The following is an 18,243-nucleotide window of genomic DNA, read 5'->3' on the forward strand; positions in this document are numbered from 1 at the left end:
ACCCTGCAGGAGGTAGGGGGATGGGTGCAAACACCCCTTCCCCAGGGTTTGATATCCCCTGGGGAAGGAATCTATGCCTGACTGGAAATAACCTCAAGTGCTCAACTCCCAGCCATTCACTTCCCAGCCCGGACTTTGCAGCAGACAAGAGTCCCTAACTTCCTGCCAGCCGTGCTGGGCTGGGGCCAAGAAATCCTCTGGCTGTGAAAATCCTTTCAGATCTCCATGCTCCACTGCACCAAGTGGGAACAAACTGCACCCTCAGAATTTCCCCCACTCTGGCAGTGCAGCTGCATGCAGGATGCCTGCCCAGTATGACTCAGCTCCCTTTTGAAAACGTTTCCTTGGGGAATCCCACTGCAGTGCTGAGTCACGGTCCAACTTTCCCCACACGCCACCTCTCTAAAAAGCCAAGAGTCTCTCCAAGTCACTGCTGGTGGCAGCCCGTCTCCACCTAACCTAGGTGCAGATAGAGTCCCTCTCTCCCTCTGGCACTCTCCTGGCTGGCGTTTGCCACCTGGGTTTGGGATTCCCTGCCCTGGGAGGGGAGGAAGCCGCTGAGCAGCCATCTCTGACCAGGCTCTCCACAGCTGTGAGCTCCACACATAGGTCATTTCCACACAAGGTACTTTCCTATCAACCTGTAAAACCTCCTTAGCAACCTTACAAAGTCTTTTCTGTACCCCCTGGCTGCCAAACTTCACATCAGCTATTATTCTATCAAATGCTCAGTTTATTATTCAGAAGATCAGCCCTTTATCCAAGTTGGGGACCAAGAGCAAGTGAACTCAGCTTCTGTCTACTTGGCCGCCATCTCTTGTCCTTAAATTTAGTTTTTTTCTGAAAGCATATGTCATCAGTTTACTTAATATTTTAAAATCGAAATTATAAGGGTGACATTGGTTGGAAAAACCACACAGGTTCAAAGTATTTGTACATAATTTCAAAAAGTTGACATTGCTTTATAGACTTCTCACATTATTTGATCTTAAGCTAAGGACTTAACCCTTGTGAGCTTTATGTTCTTTGCATAAAATTAAAATATCATTCCCAACTGACAACTCTGAAAGAGTGCAAGGAACAAATGCCAATGAGATTGTACACGAAAATGTAATTTTTATTGTTTTAAAGATTTGATTTATTTTCAGAGAATGGGGAATGTTGGGAGAAAGAGAGGGACAGAGATATCAACTTGTGGTAGCCTTTTGAGGAGTCGACACTCGGAACTTGGCCCAAAAGCCAGCCATATGCCATGGAGCGAGGAATTGGTCCAACAATGCTTTAGTTCGCAGGATGGCAACTAACCCACTGAGCCACACCAGGCAGGGCAAGAATGTGTTTTTAAAACTGTAAAGTACTATGGTAATGCAAGATGTTAGTATTACTAAACTGATCACCTTTCTGTCACCACTTGGGCACTGTATTTATTGATAACAGGGTATTTGCTTTTTACATTATCTTGCTTTTAGCCACATTTTAAAGATGAGTGATGGTTAACTGACATTTCTCAATAGTAACGTCATGTTCTGACCTTTGTGTTGATGTTCATGTGAAATGATTGATGAATTCTGTGTGAATTTTAGAACAAGTTCTAATCTATTGTCTTTAGATCCATTTCATTGAGGATGAATCACAATTACTTCTTTCAAGTATGTGAAGTTCATATGAACATCCAAAATCCTACTCTATCTATCTTGGAGAGTTTATATTATTGTTTACCTGTCTTCTCATTGTGGAGAAATATTTCTGGACATCTGATTTATCTGTTACATATCATGAATTACTGTGGGCTTTCTTTAATGAATATATTTATATGTTGGTCTTAAAATATCAGTCTTAAAATTAAATTGCATGCATCACAGTGATTCCTATACCCTGGTATCCTCACGGTGACTGATTGTTCAAAATGTTTTCAAATGATAAGGCCCATTTGTAATTAGTACACAAATTTCTATGTAGAGAAGAACTGATGTAGTTGATGAAGCAAAAATGAAGAATATGACAATTATATATTTGACCCAAACTAGTTACATATCGCTCATGCCACACGTAACAAGCATTCATGAAAATACAAGTTTAAGCTAAAGTAGGGATTTGAGGTTTGTTCTTTTCATTGTGTTTCTACTTTGAAAATACCATATCCATCAGGTAATTTCCCATTGTAATAAATACCCCTTTGACCTCACACCTCTGAAAAAATGAATATCACATTCTAAAGTGACATGGTAGGAATATTGATAGTGATACTTTATTAAGCTCAGAACTTAAATGTTAAGAAAAGCAAAAGCTGATTGGATTCTCTACATCATAGCAGTTAAAAATATCAAAAAGTATACTTCTTTACAAATAGAGCTTCAAGCTTTATAGCTTTAAAATATAAAGGAATGGAATTGCATTTGAACATAATTTAAAGAGGGAGAGCTTTTATTTGTTGTTCTGATTAATGATGCTTTGAGCAATAAATTCTCCCATGTAAGCAAAAAGAAAAAAGTTGCATGGCCTCAGTCAACTGGGCTTGAAACAATTCCACGCAAGAAATTTGAGAGTTTCCAATGTACAAGGAAGGGGACCCAGTGCCCCCATCACCCCTTCCAGACACACTCTCATGTGGCAGGTGCCCAACCTCTATGCCTCCCCATGCCCTTACCTTGGCCCACACCCACGCCTCCCCACCTGCTCCACACATCCTAATGTGGCAGGTGTTCACTGTGTGCCCAGAAAGATGGGGAAAGGGCACCACCCAGAAAACAGTCAGAAGACAGTGGTTCCAACAGGTGGGTGTTTTATTGAGGTATTGGGTTATCATTTACCTCTCACTCACATGGCATACTTCTTGGTCCAAGCTCGGGCCATGCTGTTATAGGTGACCTTGTTTTTAAGTACATCCTGGCAATGGAGGGAACAAAGGCATCATTGGTGTGGGGGTCACAGAACATGGAGCTGATGAACAAAAGGAGTTTGGATATGGTCATGATGGGAGACCACTGGGACCTGAAATTATCTAGACAGATGTAGCCTCTCTGGTTGATATTGGGGTGGTAGATCGGGGTGGTGAAGTAAATCTGTGGGGGCATGAAGGGGTAGTTGGGTGGAAATTGTATGTTTAGGAAGAACACGCCTCCATCGTAGGGGCTGTCGTCGGGACCCATGATGGTCCCCTTCCAGGTGAACATGTCATTGTCCACTGGCCCCACAGAGCACATGGGCAGTGGGTCATTGGTGATGTCTGTCAGTTCTTTGTGCAGTTGCCTCAGAGCCGTGGACGTGTCCATGGGAGCGGGGATGGCCCGGATATCCTAGTAGGAACAAAAGGTTGCAGAAGCATGGGCTATAGTGGGTGTAGCTTAGGGGGGCAGGGTTAGAGAGGTAGCCACCCCAAGGTCAGTGGGAGGATAAGAAGGCTGGGCTGTGGAGGACAGGGGCAGTATGGGTGGGGGAGGAATAGTTGGGGATTGATGGGGACCAGCTGGACCTGAGGGGCTACTGCTCACCTGTATTCCACTGGTCCCTGGCTCCTCCATCCCTTCCTCCTCCATCTCTTCCTCCTCCAACACTGGGTCTCCCGCTCAAAGCCTGAGCCACGAGGCTGCACTGTGGGTGAACACAACCACCCTGGCACAGGACCAACTGCTCCTTCCTGTCTCTCTCTCTCTCTCTCTCTCTCTCTCTCTCTCTGCCCTCAGGTACTTGCCTGGTGCAGGATAGGATAAGTTCTGTGACACCATAAGGGTCCTCGGGTGATGCCAGTAAGTGAGTGAGTCCAGGGCCAGGGTAGACAGGGCTCCTGAATGACAGGGAGTCATTATTATAACAATGATTATATATTAATACTATTATAATCACATATTATAACTCTATGAAAAACAGATACATTATTACTTACATACACACACATACATACATACACACCTACATATATATAGAACTTGTATTAGAAAAATGGTTCTACTCCTCTGTAAAGAATAGGGAAGCTGATCAAGAAAGGGAGGCACCTGGGATATTTTACAACAGAAAGAAGAATATGGTGAAAAAAACACGCCCACCCTTTCTGCCTTTTCTCCTCTTGCTCACATTGTTGATGGATTTTCTCCTATGTACATCATGTTTTGACTTGAATGTGCGTGACCTGACGCCAGATCTTATGAGATATTTTAGGAATTGGTGATCAGAATCAAGTGCTTGTTTTCTTACATATGACAAATGCACAGGTGTTAGAGTCAATGAGAAAAAATGACATGTTTCAGAGTGTATTGAAAAGCAATGGATGCTGGTTGTGTCCTCAACACTCTCACAATATTTCAATATGTACTACCATTCTATGCCACTTAATGAACTGTGAAATTACAAGTGCACAGAAGATTAGGTTAGCTCCATGACTAGATATGTTCAAAATGACCAGAAGCTTACAGGCACACCATTACTCTACTCAATTACCCCACTGTCAAGCCATGGCTGTATTTCTGCACACACTAGAAGTTTCATTGCACTGTTCTTGAAATTTCTTTCAACCTAATATCCACTTATATAAAGTGTCGAGAAGGGGTGGAGGACTCCATTGCTTTTACTCTTGGTCCCACCACTCATGGCAGTATGAAATTTAGAACCATTTACTTCCTCTAATGATCTACACTAACTTACTTAACACCATGTTGTCGGTTCTATGTTTTGTGCTTGTTGAGGTAGAGATAAATATGATGTGGTCTCTGACTTAAGAGCATTCATGGTCTGATGGAGGAAGAGGAAAATGCATTCATACCTACTTGGGTCATCAAAACGGCACTTTCTAAATACTGTGGTAGGAACATATTTATGGTTCCCTGGGTATAGGAAGGCCAAGGATCACAGGTGACTTTTCAGAGTGAGTTCTATCTAAGCTGAGTCAGGAATGATAACTAGGAGTTAGGTAGGATAGGCAAGTGGAATTTAGACAAGGGAAAAAAGGCAGGAATGAATAATGGAAAGACTATAACTTAGGCAGAAGGATAAGCAGGCATGAAAGGCTTGATGTGACAAAAAACATGACGGTCTCCAGGAATTAAATGCATTTCAGTCTGCTGAAAAAAATGTGTGGTTTGCAGAGTGCCAAAAGCCGAGATGACAATGTGGAGATTGTAAATGGACTTTCAGATGAGTTGAGGATGTTTTGATTTTATTCCAAATGCTGTAAGGGACATGGAAAGAACTTTAGGTAGAGGATAATGTGAATAATTTATATATTTTGGAGAGATCACTTTAGCACCTGGTGTGAAGAAAATGTATTAAGAATAAAGGGAAGGGAGCCCTGGAAAGTGTAGCTCCATTGGTTGTAGTGTCTTCCCATACACCAAAAGGTTGGGGGTTTGATTCCCAGTCAGGGCACATGCCCGGGTTCTGGGCTGGTTCCTCATTAGGGGGCGCCCAAGAGGCAAGGGCACATCGGTGTTTTCTCCCTCTCTTCCTCCCTTACTCCCCCTCTCTAAAAATAAATAAATAAATTCTTTAAAGATAAATATGTAAAATAAATATTTTGCGATTTGATAATATTAACTTCAGTTGTTATACAAATATAGATAACTAATTATGCAAGACAATAATTCCATAGTTAAAATTATTTGTTGTAAATTATGTGAAGGTTGAGAATATGTTCACTCTCCCCTTTATCCCTCACATATTACCCCTGTTGGGAGAATATGTTCCTTTGCTGTATTGATGTTGATCTTGGGTATGCAACTTATTTGATCAAGGGCAAATGAATAGATGTGATATACAGATCTCCAAATAAAAAAGATAATTAGTGCCACTTCTTTTTAGCTTGTGACAAATGCCTACGAACAAAATTTTCTGTGTAATGTATACTCATTCATTCTTGGCTCCCATATGGGAAAACATCTCGTTCAGACCTGACTCCTACCTTCAACCAGAATCCAAGCCAACACAGGAAGGGGAGCCTAAAAAAAAAAAAAAAAACATAGATACACTGAAGACTCAAAAGTAAGAAATGTGTATTTGTTTTAGTGCATGAGATTAATAGTCTGCTTATTACTGAAACAAAATGTAGCTAATTTGTTATGTTTAGAAAATATACTGGATAGGTCCACTTGTAATAATCTTTGTTGTAACTAATAATCATAATAGAAACAATTAATGCTCAAATAGTTAGCATAGTTTTACTTTTTCACAGACAAGAAGGTGAAGAAACTAAATAGTTGCTGTTGACACTTCTAATGTGGCTTGACTATATGGCTCAGTGTCGCTGTGGCTTCCCTAACTGGTCTGAAGGTTGCTGCTGTAATCCGGATACAGCGTCAGCATTCTGTGCAAAAAAAAAATGTGAGACAAGAAACTGGTAGCACGTGGGTTTTCCTTTTTAATGTATAAAGACACTGCTTTTCAGAAGGTGAACCTGGCAGTCTTCCTTTTGCACTGCGCTGTCCAGACCAGGATCACATGGCCTCTTGCTTCTAGAATGTAGACAGTGAAATTGGGAAACGTATTGCCCTGATTGGGCTAGGTAAATTGCAACTCAGTCCTGAAGACTTTTAAAGTGTTTCCCCCCTACAAAACCTAGTTTCTGACAGCAGTAAAGAAGGGAGGTGGTGATGGTCAATATAGAAAAGGCAACTAACAATAATTTATCTTGTTAGAATGATTTATTATGTCCTTTAATTCGTCCTCTCTCATCTAATGCAGGGCCTGAGTAGGTTAATATATACATAAAACTTTATATTTTAAAAGTATGTTTTGCTGCCTTACAAAGTGACCTGCATTAATAATACGGCTTTAAAAGATGTTACACAGTTAACTGAAACAGGGTAAGCAGTGAAATTAACTGAAGCAAATAAAGCATGATGTCAAGGTGACATCACATTCACTCCAAGTTCATATTTAGTAGGCAGTAATGCTAACAGACGGCTAAAGAGAATAAAATTTGGGGTGTCATATTTAATGATTCAGAAAGCATCCCGAGGTCACATTAAAATGCAGTACAGGTACAAAGCATGAGAGAGTTTATGGGCTTTGGGTTTATCGCTCCCATCCTCCTTCATGATTGGATGCTGTATATTACAGTACAATCTTCAGATGTCCCAGGCAGGTTGTGACAACACTGGAAACACTGTAGCAGGTGAAACCATTTAGTCTCTGAGGTAAGTCTCTGTCTGTGTCGTTTTCACAGTTGGAAAGATGACGTGAACCACAACTTTCTAATACTACATACAATCCGGAATATAATCACATATCTAACTTCTGAAAAGTACTTTAACTTTTTCCTTTGCATGATAATATTTTGCTCTGAAAGTGTGAACGCAGCACATTATCTCAACTCTGCAATCCTTTCTTGGTTTAGTTAACATTAACTTTTGTAAAGTATTTGTACATTTTTTTCTTCCTTCCTAGAACCTCTGGTTTCCTCTTTACTTGGTATGTAATGAAATATGTTTACCAGTATCTTCTCACTTTTGACACATCAACATAATTATTAGTTTTCAGAAAAACTCATGACTTTAATTAAAACGTAAGACATAGCTGCAGTTACCTGAGGCCATCCTCCCCCAGTGGTATTAATTGGGCATATTTAAAACTTTTTTAGCTTGGCATTAATTCCTTCTGCTTCATTCAAGTGTAAAAGGTCATGTGTTTTTCTATAAGATACTGAGAAAATGGGGAGTAATGTCAACAGAAAATACCATATTCAATGTGCATTCTGCAACAATAGCAGGTCCAAGAATGTTGTCAGTAATAATAATATCCCGCATTTATTACTAAGAATTTGGAAATGTGGATGTGGGTAAATATCAGAAAGGATGAAATCTGCCTCTCAAAGTACTAAGTAACTAAAAGAATAAATGACAAGAAATGAAGCTTCCTTCCACTCCAAGGTCAAGGTGTAACACAGCATTAAGGAATCATGAATCATGGGTGGCAACCACATAAAACTAACCTCTAGATTTATTAAAATATTTGACAAAATAAAAAATTGTGAAGTATATGGAAGTAAAACTGAATTTACTACTTTAGTTATCTGTGAAAAGTATACATAAATATACACAGCAGGCATAACATATGGTGAAGTACTGTTGATATCAATCTCAGTTTTTATTGTGCCACTTCGAAGCCAAATAAAATAGCTAGTTTTTCCACTTGTAGGTGGTTTTGTATATAAAAAGTTAACCTACTTATTGGAAATGGGAGAATCAGGGCCTCAGAAAGTAAAAGGTTAAGTATTTTGATGGGTTACATAATGGCCTGTAAATATTAAAGGCCAATAGGTTTAAACTCATTGTGCTACTTCTTTTTTCATTCAGTAAGAAAAACCTACCATTAAACGCCACTCAAATTTTTCACATCTTTCAATAAACATCATGGAAAAATTGCATTTTTCTTGCTTTTACCCCTCCTGATGATATTTTATGCCTTATTAAGAAAGAATGTAAGAGAAATCCAGTGAAATATTTCTGGACAGCAGTTAATACTACATGATAGAACTAAAAGCAGAATGCTTCCTCTCATGGGAGACATACAGCTGTTCCATGGCACTCAGTCACGACAGATGGAAAACCATTCTTTGAAGGAAATGTAAATGAATGATGCCAAGACAGCAAGTTGAGAAGTAGAGACAAATAATAAAGAACCATTGTGTTACTTCCGCATTTTATAACTATTGTGGCCTGCTACTTATAATCTGATTTACAAAACCTACTGATGTGGTAATCCATGGGGAGACATAGTCAAAGGTCATTTGAAAGCTCTTGATGTATTCAAATATGTAAGAACTAATGACTTGCTTCCTACAGTGCTTCAAATGAGGGAGGTCATGGAAGGTTAAGTACTTCCTTGTTACAACAACTTGTAGATAAATGGAGAGACTCCTGAAGATTAGAAGAAGGACATTTGAAAAAGGTCAAAGCCTAGGAGTTAACATTTAGTCATTATAATTTATAAAACCATAGTAAGAATTACCTTTTCAAACCATACGAAAACCGTAAGTTTTCTAGCCAAACCTCATTTAGTCCAGTGTTATGTTTGAGTAAATGAAACCCTTTCCAAACTACAATAATATGCATTCTCTTTAGTCTTCACTAAGGAGAAGTTTTAGACATTTGTCTTTATTCTACAAGGTTTAACTCAGAAACAAGAACTTAGAATAAACAAAATGGCAATTGTGGTTTAAAGCATAAACTGGATTCAGAACCAATGTTTCTATCAGGCAATAATTAGCAATTAATTTTGACGTAACTGAAAACCCAAAATACAAAGACATACACAAGCATACATGCACATACAAGCTCATGAATCCAAAATAGTCTGCAAAGGAAGCCAAGCTGTAAGACCTCTATGGAGATAAAAGCATTTAGTCGTAACTTAGTGCATCATACCCAGACTAACAGATTCCACAAGTCAATTAACTTGCAAGACCTGTTATCTGTAAACGTAGATTTTTAGACTAGATAATTCCCAAGGCCCCTTAGAGTCATGAGGTATTGTGAGTGTTTTAGAGACAACCAGAAGATTGGATGAGAGGTACAGAGCAGAACAGAGACTTGTTTCAAATATTCAAACAGGATAAATATTATTCAAAGGAAAGTCACTTAATTTCTTCACTGACCATATTACCTCCCACACATACCATCTCAAAACCTATTTCTCCCCCACCATTCCCCCCAACCACATCCATCTCCACCCCCTACCCTCCATCCTTCCCCCAACTTTGGATTTGTCCCTGGGTCCTTTATACATGCTCCTGATAACTGTTCTCCTTCTCCCCATTATCCCCTCCCACATTTCCTCTGGTTACTGTCAGTTTGTTCTTTATTTCAGGGTCTCTAGACCAAAATTCTTTAATGAAAGACAGATGTATCCTATTAGAGACCATTGCTGACATGTCCACGCCAGATTTGAACTTCAGTTGTACCAGTAGAAGTGCAATTGGAGAGATGAAGGAGAGAGACACTTTTTGGAAGATGGATCAACATCTTGTATACATGTGCAAAGAGGCAGGGGGAGAAAAGCCAGATATACTTCTAATTTATGAGCCTTGAATTTTGGAAAGTTACACTTGAACTGATTAAATTGGGTGGGACAGCAGTGGAACTAGTTTTTAAACCAAAGATGATTCTTTTGCTTATTGTCAATGAGTTTAAGAGACATCTAAGGAACAAGCTAAAGTATATAATTGAAGACTGCTGGAGATGGTAAAGATGGTAGCTAATTTAGGCTGCAGACTTTCTAAGTCTAATTTAATCTTTGTCTAATTTATCTTTGTCTTACTTGTCCAAGGCATTTAAGTAGCAAACTCCAGTACATAATAGATTCCCAGCAAACATATGCTGAATGGATAATTAATACATAAGCACTTGTATGGATAAGGTAAGGATAAAAATAAATAATCTGATGAAAGTATAGAAAAAACTGGCTTTGATGAGAGCCTGGATTTAGGAAATGACAAAATGGAAACCAATGAAGCCTACCAAAAATGGCCACAGAAGAAAAAGGAGAACCAGTATTACAGAGCTGTGGTTGCCCAAGGTTTAGTGTTTCAGTACTGTAATTCCCACAATGATAGTTTAGATGTCAGATGTATAGAGGAAATTCTAGGTCAACATTTCAATTGCAGCAGTGCAATAGACTTCCTTACTCAAATCAAGGATTTATTTACCTTTTCATTAATCCTAATATATCATCTCAACTATGTAAGTAACACAACTACCACTTCCAAGGCTGTCACTACTACTCAACCTAGTCTATCATCTGTCTACTGCATCTTTGGTCGTGCTTTTGTTCATGCTTCAGACCCTTTGCAAACCTCATTATGTTACATATAAACTTCATAATATACTTGTTTTCCTACAGTATCTTCAATACTCTCACCTTATCTAAATGCCTTAGAAAATGACACGTCTTACCCCAAATCAACTATGTCTTCTCTCATTCACCATAAAGCACAATAAGATACAGAGTTGGCTCACTTCTTTGCCTCTAGTGCCACTTGCAGACAATTTGAGCTCAGAAATCTGAAAAAAATCACTGACAATACTCTCTTCCCATGACACCAATGCTATTAATTGACACTCTCTCCTCTTTTCCACATGCATCATCCCTTTACTCAATTCCTAGGTAAACACTGGTCTCAAAGTATTTTCCACCTCCACCAGAAATGTTCTCTTTTCTCAACCCCCTGCAATCACCCAACATGAGTTTGACTTCGATATCGGTGACTCTTTATAAATGTCAAATTCACATATTTGTATCCCAACTCTCATACAATTCATCCCCAAATATTTTTAACCCACTGGTGCAGCCACACGGTATGTTTCAAAGAACTTTTCCACCTGACTCATTTCTAAGTACAACATGTTTACCTTCAGCCTGTGTCACTCATCCACACTTTAGGGACCCCTATTTGTTTTTACTGTTTCTTTCACCACCCTTAACTCAGCCTATGCTTAAAAGTTTATGAATCTCATTCTGCTTTCTCTTGACTCACATTTTTAGTCTGATTCCATGTGCAAATTATGTAGTAGGTGGCTCACAGTAATAAATGTTTATTTATTTGCCACATAAGTTGTTGATTTGGGGTTGACTAGAGTTCTTGTCAATATGTCTCCTTCATTCTGGAATCTAAGAGAAAGGAAGGATCCTTATTTGTAACACAAATTTTGCAGAGTAGAGGGGGAAATGCAGTAGGCGAACCACAGGGTGGTTCTTAAGAATCTTATGGCTAGAGGTTTAGAATTCCATTTCATGGGTCAGTGGAAGGCATAGGGAAAAGCCTATCATCGATGAAGCAAGGACTTGTATACTTCTCTGTCCATGAGTGTCAAAGCAGTGATATACACCCCTTTGGTGAAACATGACACCAAAGAATAAATACACACTTTAGAAAATGAGTCAACATAAATTTCTATTGCCAAGGAAGATGATGATGCTTTTTCTGGAACCATATACAACTCGTGCCACCTCCAACAATGCAAGATCCGAAATGGAATACTCACCACTAATCATTTTTAAAATATATTTTATTGACTATGCTATTAGAGTTTTTCCAATTTTCCACCTTGGTCCCCCTCCACAAGGTACCACATTTCCTCTGGCACCCCCCCTTTAGTTCATGTCCATGAGACATGCATATGAACAACTTGGCTTCTCTATTTTTGATACAATTATTGACATCCCCCATCCATTCGTACGTATGAATTTTGCTTTTTAACCCCTACACCTTTCCCCCATTCTCTCTCTCCCCAAACCCAGTTTATAGCATTTCAAATGATTCTCACATCTATGATTCTTTTCCTCTTCTGCTTGTTTATTTAATTTGCTTTTTAAGTTCATTTGTTGATAGTTGTGAATGTCTTGCCATGTTACTATTCATAGTTTCAATCTTCTTTTTCTTAGGTAAGTCCCTTTAACATTTTATATCACAAGCGCTTGGTGATGATGAACTCCTTTAACTTGACCTTATCTGGTAAGCACTTTATCTGCACTCCCATTCTAAATGGTAGCTTTGTTGGGTAGAGTCATCTAGGGTGTATGTCCTGACTTTTTATCATTTTGAATACTTACCGCTTATCCCTTCTAGCCTGCAACATTTGTTGAGAGATCAGCTGACACTTTTATGAGTACTGCTTTGTAGATAACTCTTTTTTTTTCTCTTGCTGTTTTTAAGATTCTCTCTTTATCTATAACCTTTTTTAAAAGATTTTATTTATTTATTTCTAGAGGGGAAAGGAAGAAGAGAGGGAGAGTAATATCAATGTGTGGTTGCCTCTTGTGCATCCCCTGGCAGGAACTGACCTGTAACCCAAGCATGTGCCCTGACTGGGAATCAAACCTTGGTTGTTTGGTCCGCGGGCCTGCACTCAATCCACTGAGCTACACAAGCCAGGGCTATCTATAATCTTTTGCATTGTAATTATGATGAGTCCTGTTGTTGTCCTCTTTGGGTTCATCTCTTTTGACTCTCTGTGCTTCCTGGGCTTGGCTGTCTTTTTTTTTCTTTCACCAGGTTGGGGAAGTTTAAGTCATTCATCTCAAGTAGTTTCTGGATCCCTTGCTCTCTCTTCTTCTGCTACCTCTGAGATGGGCATGTTGTTATGCTTCAGGTTGTTCCAAAGTCCCTTAGATAATTTTCATCTCTTTTGCTCTGATTGGGTGTCTTTTGATATCTTGTCTTCCAAATCACTGATACACCTTCTCATCATCTAGAATACTGTTTATTTCTTCTAGTGCATTCTTCATTTCAAGTATTGTATGTTTAATTCCTGACTGGTTCTTGTTTCAAACGAGACACGTAATCTTTCGTCTGTCCTTGAATTTCATATGGCATCTTTTTCTTTTATAAAGCTGAATGTATTGCATTGCCATTGGTGGGCAAGACCATACATGTTTCAAGAGCACAAGTTAATAAAACAGTGTCTGTGTTGTGTGCCCACCCACCCAAGCAAAGTCTCTTTTCACCCTCATGATATCCAAAGAAACTTGAAACACTTATTCAAAAGCATACTCACACCGGCAGCATTATTTACCATCACTAAGATCTGGAAACTGCCCAAGTGCCTATCAGTCGATTACATGGTTTAAAAGCTATGGTATATTTACACAATAGACTATTACTCAGCTACAAATATCAGAGATGAAAGCTTAAGTTTTGCAACATCTTGGATGAACCTGAATATCCTTTGCTTATTCTTTGCTTTGGAGATAAATAGTCTATTGGTACAAATACATGACTATTCTTGACATAGAACAAAATTAGCTGGCAGCTTTATGTGATTGTGTCTGAAAAATGATGTTTTCACTTTGAATAGGAAACATCATTAATCAGGAAATTATTATTACTTTGGTCCATAGCAACACTAATGTGTCTTTGAATAGTGCTGCTTGAATACATTTGTATATGATTTCTGAAGACTAAATGTGATTGTTTTGGCTTTTAGCATATAAATGGCACCAAACCTCCCTTTGAATTGTTCTGTGTTCCCTTTGTTTCCATATTGCAAAGCACTCACATTCGGCATCTTGCTATTTCTCTTTGGCACCTGACTCACTGCAATAAAGAGAAATTATTCCTGCAGTGAGTCAGGTGCCAAAGAGAAATAGCAAGAAATTATTATTATTTTAGTACAACTATGAAAAATTCGATTGGCATACTCCATAACTCCTTTCACTGTTATTGTTTTGGAATGACTTTCCTTATCACACCTATTCTGTCAAGTGTCAAACACTAATTTATGTGTAATCCAGAGAATGGTTAACTTTACTTCAGAACCCAATTTGACCCTCTCAGTTGACCTAGTAACCCCACCATTCTGTCACTTCTGACAGCAACAGGGTGAAACAATATAGTTCACATTTTCCTCCTCAGCTGCTGACTTAGGCAGAGAGAATTTTCCCTTAAAACTTGAGTTTCCATCTGAATCCAGTGGTTTGTTCTGAACTCCTGATAATTATATATCTTGCATGTATGTATGTATATATATATATATATATATATATATATATATATATATATATATGTATGTATGCCAAACTTTCCATTCACAGGGCACCATTTGTTCTTGCAAGCCGTTTATTTCCTAACTTTTTGACTTTCATCAACATGTTCAATGTGCCTGCTCCTGAAGCACATAATTGTGAATGAGAAATTTCTCCCAATGCATAGGAAAGTGTTATTCCATGAAATAAACATTCCATGCTGTATATAAGCTAAATAAATATCAGAAAAAAATAACTCCTTTTTGTGAGGAGTTAGAAAAATTTTTATATGAATGAAACACTTTTCTTTGTGATGCTTTATGTTTGAATAGCTCTGTGTGCCATTGTTACTACCAGCTATCACACATGGAAAGTAAAATGATCATTTCACTGCAATTAAATGAAAACCATTGAAAATCTAAAAATATGTGCTTATGAAGCTCTTAAACATAATTTTAAATGTTTCTCATCCAACGTACTGTTATGACAGGGTTTATGTGTAGTACTTTCCATCACTTTTATACACGTTTTATTTTCCACAGAAATTTTTTCTCATGTATTTTCTCTCCAAGAGTATATATATTTCATGTTCTATCAATTCAGGCCTAAAAATAAAATAAAACTAAATATTAAAAGCTAAAAATAAGTTGTCACAGGTTATGAGCTCCCTTCATTTGGAAGGGGAAGTAGATGTAATAGGTTAAATGTGAACTAGTTATATTTCTTATATCACTCTAATTTGAAAACTTCAAGTTTTAAAAAGGATATTAAATGATTTGTTTTTCTTCTATGTGAGGGACCCCAAAACAGACAGAATTACTTTTGGGAGGGTGGGGCCCTTGTAGCACAGGCTTCCTCCTCTGTGTGAATGTTCGAGGAACCCATCTGCATCATATATATTCTGTCCGACAAAATGCACCGGCTGGTGTTGTTGTGAGAGACTGTGTTTGGCTTCAGGGAATTTTTCTGACAAGTCTTTCAACATGGTTGTCCTTTCTTAATTGGGGATTCAGGAGCGCACCTGCCCACACTGTGAAGAGTGTTCAGCAGTGTTTGACCAAAAAGGTATGACCACTGTGCCCCACCCTTCCTATTCACCTGATCTCACCCAGAGTGACCTCCTTTTGGGTTTCCCTGGTGAAGAAAGTTTTTGAAAAGAAATGTTTCATTAATGTGGAAGAGGTGTAGCAAAAAAAAAAAAAAAACGGCAGCAGCACTGAGAGGTATCAAAGCAGGAGGCGGGGATATCAAGAAAAAAAGGGGAAGTGTCAGGTCAAGGAACACACACAAAGGACCCATGGACAACGGGGGTGGGGATGGAATGTGGGAGAGGTGATGAGTATGGCAGGTGAAAGTAAGGGGGAAAGTGGAGACAACTATCTGAAGTTTCCTTCTCGTTGGCAATGTCACCAGGTGCTCAGGTGTGTTCTTCACGGTTTCTGTGGCATGAGTCACCCAGACTGTTTACACATTAAGCTGTTGTGGTGATTCCCAAGTTTATATCAATTGCGCTGGCTATAATTTGTCATTTTCAAAGCTCAATGATTCCATTTTAAAGGATGGGAGAAAAATTAAATGTTAGTTTAAAGGTGTATACCCAAATACTTGAGAAAACTAAGAAAATTTAGGATTCATTTTCATTTATGGGTGTCAAATATTTCACCACAATTAACTTAGAGCCTACTATCTGCAACTGCAACTGAGTAGTATTTGCTTTTCAAAAAGCACATTTTTTTCTCTTAATATCAACATTCATTTTTAATCTGAAAGTCCGATTACAGCCAATGTATTTTCTGCATTCAGTCCAACTTCAATTTGGTGTGACTATTTGCACAAATACAAAAAGAACAGCAAATGCTCTCATGGGCTTTCTTTAATCTGCTTGGCTAGAATCTCAAGGAATTTCTGGATTGAACTTCAATTACTTCCTCAGAGACAGGAAGACAAGGCACACAAGTTGTCAGCAGGCTCTGCCTGCAGTACCTATAGGTTGGTGGATGCCTCATGTTCTTGAGGTTCCCTGAAGTGCCTTGCGGTTCTTTATGTGCCACCAGCCAGGAAAGCAACCTTTACTCCTCACCTGGAAAGACTGCCATGAACCCCGTTAACCAGCAAAGGTACCAAGACCTTTCTCCAAGTGGCTTTTATCGGCTTCCAAAGTCATTCTTGGGTCCTGAGAGCTTTTGCTGATATCCAGAGACCAGGCAGGTCTCTCTCAGACATGACATTCCAGTCAAAGTCTTGGTTAATAAAACCACAGATGGAACCTGGGTTTTATGTGCTCTGTTACAAAAAGAACGTGTCCTTATTAAATTCATGCAAACAAACACATTGTGAGGGAACAAATACTTCTTCTTTAAGAGTTGCCAAATTCTAGAAGGGCTAGGTAGGGAAATACAAGTGCTTCAATATGGCTTGTGAGGGTATTATTTGCCAAATTGCTCTAAGGGAAGAAGTAATATTTTTTAAATAATCTTTGTCATTTAAGTGTATAGGTCCTTTGCATCTTGTGTTATATTTATTCCTCTCTATTTGCTGTCTTTACAGCTTCTAATCCTTCAGGTGAAGTAATTAGATATAAAATGTTCCCAGAAAATCAATATTTATTATTATTGGGGTAGAGGAAGATGTCATCTGAATACATGTGTAATACAGTAGAATAAAATAAAATAAGTTAATAGCATTTTTTCCAAATTTGAAATAAAAAGAAATACAAGAAAAAAAGATGAATAATGTGATCACCAGGTTAAAAGAAAACAAACTGAAAATCAGCATGTTAACTGAGAAGCCATTTTTGTAACACTTTCTCATGCCTATAATGCTAGCTTATTTGTTATTTAAAAGGTATTCAAAGTCCTCATCAGTATATAAAGAAAAAATGAATTTGTTCATGAATATAAATGTATGCATTTCTTGTGCTGTCTTAAATTCTACCATCTTCTACCAGCAAGCACCAGCTGTAAGTGTTACCTTGTTGAAAGTCACTCAAAATCAATATACTCCAAAGCAACCTTTCTTTTTTTGCCTGTAAAATTCAATCTTTGGAAACTTCTTCAACAGTAAAGTTTTTTTTTTCTTTTTTTCTTTAGGTTGGATATAGCTGTACCACTGACTTCTTTCTTCTCATTTAGTCCTCTACATCTTAATTCTTTGCAGTAGTTGCCTCAGGATTTGACCTAGCAAAGATGATAGGCAGGTAAAAGCCTCAAGAAAATGAAATATGATTTCCCTCTTAGAGTGTTCTGGTACAACACCAGCACACATATATGTCTCATAGCAAAATGAATTTAGCATCTATAAACACAAATGATCTTGCACTTTTCACATTGGATGTGTTTGAATTTACAAGGGAAGATTAACCACAGACTCTGCCAAAAGTGGTCACATATAATGTGGTCTTTAAGCAAATTTTCATTCACGAAGGACCCACTATTCTGTCAGTGCTCTCCAGCTGACTGGTCAGCCAGCACACACTATAATAACCACCATGCAGTATGCTAGCAGGCATCTGCTATGCATTTAAAAAGAAATAGTAGATAGAATTCTCTAGAAAAAATCGCAGTTTTTTATGTAAACTGGAGATGGTTTAACTCTGCACCTTTTAAGGGACATTTTTTCTTAAAACAAAGAAATATATACAATAATACCACAAAACAATGGGTACAAATGTGTACACACACAGTTAAGGTATTAATATTAATACAAAGTATTAATATTTGTATTTATTTCTAATGAAATGAAATTATTAGATACTTTAGAAATATGAATGGAATCTGTGGCAAATTTTTAAAATGT

At 38.1% G+C, this 18,243-nt stretch overlaps 1 pseudogene; it reads right to left on the bottom strand.

The window, feature by feature from the left end:
• Positions 1 to 2,817: 2,817 nt before the first annotated feature.
• Positions 2,818 to 3,272, bottom strand: LOC118989277 (ubiquitin-conjugating enzyme E2 D2-like; annotated as a pseudogene).
• Between the last annotated feature and the right edge of the window lie 14,971 nt (positions 3,273 to 18,243).

The sequence above is a fragment of the Sturnira hondurensis genome, unplaced genomic scaffold, assembly GCF_014824575.4.
Source record: "Sturnira hondurensis isolate 20B ecotype Veracruz unplaced genomic scaffold, ASM1482457v3 Scaffold0006471, whole genome shotgun sequence".
In the NCBI taxonomy this organism is placed as follows: Eukaryota; Metazoa; Chordata; class Mammalia; order Chiroptera; family Phyllostomidae; genus Sturnira; species Sturnira hondurensis.